Genomic DNA, 5303 nt, shown 5'->3' on the forward strand with positions numbered 1-5303 from the left:
TGGTTTTATGGTGGAACCTCAACTTCTTCACTGCTTCTCCAAACCCTGCTACATCTCCCCTGAAACCCTTGCACACAACATGAATTGGGGAATTTTTTAATGGTTTTACCTGAATTTCTATTTTCAAATTTGGTGAACTACCTTCTTGGCTGCCAGGGCAAATGCTAGAATGATTTGGTTTGGTGTTGGGTTCTACTCTGCTTATCTTGCCTAGGATAAGGTCGGTGTTACAATCAAGCACAATGACAACGATGAGCAGTAAGTGTAGTAGTCACGGGCTGGAGGTGGCTCATTCACTGTTACTAGAGACACCGCTGGCGAGTTCTTAGTAGGGGTAAGAAGATCACTCTTCACCTTAAGGAAGAACAGCTTGAGTACCTTGAATACCTTAAGGAGCACTGTCTCATGGATTTGTTTAAGAAGCAATTTGTGTTCATCAGTTAATCTCACTCTGGATTTGAGAAGAAGATCACTGACATGGAGATTTGATGTCGAAGACGAGGGAGTAACGAAGAAAGAGGAAGGGGCGGTTGTGGACGTTGACGAAAAGAAGGGAAAGAGAAGGAAAAGAAGATCTACGGCGGTTGGTTAATTCTTCAAAAATGTTGTCTAACTTCACTAATCATTTTCCATGAACGGAACAGATGGCGCAGTTGATTGCCTGGTCACACCTGATAACTAAACCAAATGTATGGAAGAAATCACAGATGTATGAAGAAAATCTTAGTGATGATGAATAAAGAAAGCAAGAAACTAAGAACTCTAGAGAGAGAAACGAGCGGAAGACGAAAGAGTAAATTGTATTGAATGAAACCAATCGTAACAAATTACATCAGTTATATCCCAACAATTCTAACTCACTTGCTTATGTGGCAATCCTCTACATCTCTCCTTATTTCTCCTTATTATGCTCTAACCATTCAATGATTGCCACTTGTACATTTCAGTTATTACCCCCCTACACAAATCTCAGCTAGGATGTCCAAGATTGAGATTGATACAATGATTTACAAATGTTGGATTGTGTAACCCTTTAGTCAGCACATCAGCAACCTAGTTGTCTATTGAGACATTGTGACTGTATCCAACACACATCTGCAGCACAGTTTGCTAATGCTTTATGTTTAGCCTCTATGGAGCTTCTTGAAACTATTTCTTAGATTGCCAAGATATAGGATTGAGACCAAGAAAGACAACATATCATGTGATTGACCTTATTGTATTGATGTCTGCAACCCAATATGCATCAATATAGGCTGAAATTTGTCTGCAAAATATGTGAGACCACATTGTATAGTTCCTTGGAGATACCTGAGTATCCTTTTGACCAAAAACATATGTGCATCAGTTGGATTGGTCATGTACTGGCATACAACATTCATAGAATAGGCTATATTAGCCTAGTGAATGTCAAATATTGAAGTGCACCAACTATGCTTATGTAAAAACTTGGATTAGCTAAAGGTTGACCCTCATATAGTAATAAATGTGTATGTGGTTTTCAGGGAGTTGGAGCTGGTTTACAATTCTCCATTCCAACTTTTTTAATGAGTTCCTTTGCATATTTAGCTTGACTGATAAACACATCACCATTATCTCTGTATTGAATTTGTAAGCCCAAAAAATATGTTAACTTCCCCATTTCTTTTAAATAAAATTTTTCACTTAGAGTAGTAACCATAGCTTGAAGTTTAGAAATGTTGGAACCTGTGAGGATTATACCATATACATACAACAATAGAATGACTACATCTTTGCCATCTGTTTTAACAAATAGACTTGTATCAGCTTGAGACACTTTGAAGCCCAGAGATGGTAGCACACCTGTGAATTTTGAATTTCAAGCTCTTGGAGCTTGTTTGAGACCATATAAAGATTTGACAAGCTTACGTACATAATCTGGAGTCTTTGAATCCACAAAACCAAGTGGTTGTTTCATATATATATATATATATTTCCTCCTACAATTCTCCATGTAGAAAGGCATTCTTAATGTCTAATTGGTGAAGTTCCCACTTGTGACTTGTAGCTAAAGCAAGTATAAATCTCACTGTAGTATGCCTTACCACAAGGCTAAATGTCTCAGAGTAATCCAACCCATGTTCTTGTGTATAACATTGTGCAACCAATCTTGCCTTGTATCTGGTCATGCTACCATTTGGATTTTTCTTCAATTTGTAAACCCATTTATTCTCTATGATCGTTCTGTTAGGAGGTTGAGGTATTAATGTCCATGTACCTTGCCCTTTAAGAGCATCAAACTCATCCTGCATTGCTTGCTGCTAATTAGAATTACTTGTAGCTGCTTTGAAATTCTTTGGTTCTTCAAAATCAGTGATCTCAACCAGAAATGAAAAACCACCACAGCATAAAGAACCATCATTTATATTTAGAGACTGTAATTCAGGTAAATCTGCATGAAAAACAGTGTAATCCTTTCTCTGAATGGTTCCAGTTTGTAATCTGGTATTCATAGAGTGAGTACTTGAAGCATCTCCAGTTGAAGGATGTAAAGGTTGTTCACAATCATTCATAGAGATAGGAAGTAATACCTGAAGTTGAGCTGGATCAAAGACAAGCAACAAGGGTTGATGCAGATCTTGTACTGGAGTAGGTGAGTGTGATGAATATGGTTCAAATTCCTGTGTATTTGTTGCATTCTGTGAACTTTCAGTTGATGCAGAAGATATATTAGGTGCTCCCAGTAAAGAAGTATCATCAGAAACTGAGCGAGCTGTGTCATTTTCTTTCCTTTCTTGTATATATAGAACTCTTAACTAAACTATAATTAGAGCTGAATGTATTGAAGTCTGTACGATAGTATTTCTTGGTATTACAGAAGACTGATATTTATTTGGAAAAATAGACTCATCATGAAGAACATGCCTAGAGAGAATTAATTTCTTAGTCTGCAAGTTATAACAGATAGCCCATTTTGTCACATCCCGACTCGAGCTCTACCACATCCCGGGTTCAACTTCGTCATAGCACGATATTGTTTGCTTTGGGCCCCGACCACGCCCTCATGGTTTTATTTCTGGGAACTCACACGAGAACTTCCCAGTGGGTCACCCATCTTGAGATTGCTCTCACGCGAACTCGCTTAACTTTGGAGTTTCGATGAACTCTGAAGCGTGCTAAAGGAGGTGGACATTACATATAAGGCATAGAGGATCCTCTCCCTTGGGCGATGTGGGATCTAACACCTTTATACCCTGAATCATAGCCTAAGAACACACAAACTGAGGTTTTTGGCCGAAACTTGCTATCATTTTAGTGTCTCAAATAAGGATAGATTGCAGACCCATAAACCTTCAAATCTTGAAGAGATGGATGTTTATCATACAGATAAAAAAAGGGTGAATGAAACCAAATGAATGTAAAGACAAGAAACCTTATGAATCATCCATTTTGATTTCATAAACTCTTTGAACACATTACTTACAAACTCTCCACCTCAATCTAATTGTAAGCAAATTTAAATTCCAAATTGAACTTCAACATATTTATAGAACTTGACAAATACTGAGAACACCTCAGATTTATTATAAAGTGGGAAAATCCACATATATCTTGTACAATCATCAACAAATACAACATAGAACCTATATCCCTCTGTAGATTTTACAAAAGAGAATCCCCAAACATCAAAGTGTATTCTATCAAATGGTAAAACACACCTAGAACCATCATTAGAGAATGGTTTCCTAGTAATTTTCCCATGAATACAATTAGTGCACATTGCATGTTTATTATCAATAATGACTGGAATTTTGGACTTAGCTAACATAACTGCCAACACTTCATTTGTAGGATGCCCTAGCCTTTGATGCCATAGTGAAGACTTTACTAACTGCCCAATGAATGCACTTGGCTCCTTCCATGATGACATAGGAATTTGAAACATGTCTTGAGGCCTACTTCTTCTTTTGTACAAGATCTTCCTTGTCACCTTGTCCTGCACAAAGAAATATGTGTCATCACAGATAAACCAACACCTATTGTCTTTGCATAATTGTTTTACAGACATAAGATTGATAGCAATTGATGAAACATGTAAGACATTCTTCAAAATGATGGAATGAGATGGTGTTTTGACAACTGTGGAACCAATATTTTGAATTGGCAAATCTTGATCATTGCCAATCTTAATTTTCTCAGAACCTTCAAATGGAGAGACATGATTGAGACTAGCAAGATCCAAAGTCATGTGATGAGAAGCTCATGTGTCCATAATCCAAGTTGCAGGATTAGAGTATGATGGTGAAGCTTGTGCAGACATGCCTTGCATTTTATAAGACAGATCAGGCATAAACAAATTATGTTGCATTACATGAGGTACATGTGTGTACATGTGTTGGAACTTGATAGGAATAATGAGCAACATAATTTGGTGGCTCTGGAATTGTATGAGGTTGTCCTTGATTCACAGACTCAAGATCAGCAGGTGGTCCAGATGGTTGATATGAGTAGTTGGCACTGTGATAGCTCTCAAGTGCAATATGGCCCCTTTTTTAACACTCTGTCATGAAATGTGGCGAATTATTTTAAGGGTTTCTATAAAAACAGGTAGGTGCAGTATGCCCTCTTCTTTGACACATTTGACACTCAGGATGCAGTGTAATTCTTGGTTCTGTATTTCCATTCCGGCCACTGTTGCTTATATAGTTGTTAGAGCCCTTGCCTTTATATCCAAACCTGTAATTGCCATTTCCCCTCGATTGTCCTCCATTGTAGAATCTCTGTTGACCACCATTAAGATTCAAAGAAGACTGTTGTTATTTAGAGTTATCAAAAGGCGGATCCATTTGAGAAATATGCAGGTTGTCCCATTTGAGACTGTGAACCAAATGACACTTGTTGTGGTAAAGGACTTCAAGTGATAGTACCACCAGTACTTGATGGATCGCTTGCAGAAAAATTAGAACTAGATGCACCACTGCTATAGTGAGAACTGGCACCAGCATTAGTATTATGCATATATAAAGCTACCATACTTTGTGTTAAAGAACTCAAGACAACATCATTTTCCCTTTCAGCTCCCAATAGTAGTGCCCTGAATTCTTTCATGGTAATAATGAACTCTCTTGCAAGAATCACAGTTCTTATTGTGGCATATTCTTTTGGTAACCCAGCAATCATAACATCATTATTGAATATATATTCTCCAGCAGCAATCAATTGATCCCTTATAGATTTGATTCTCAACAAGTACTTAGCCATTGAATCACCACCTTTTTGCATTGTGTGCAACTCAGTCTTCAAATGATTCACACCAATTTTAGACACAGATGCATAAATGT

Source organism: the organism of the source record quoted next, unplaced genomic scaffold (assembly GCF_019419815.1).
Source record: "Pyrus x bretschneideri cultivar Hongxiangsu unplaced genomic scaffold, Pyrus_bretschneideri_v1 Contig51, whole genome shotgun sequence".
In the NCBI taxonomy this organism is placed as follows: Eukaryota; Viridiplantae; Streptophyta; class Magnoliopsida; order Rosales; family Rosaceae; genus Pyrus; species Pyrus x bretschneideri.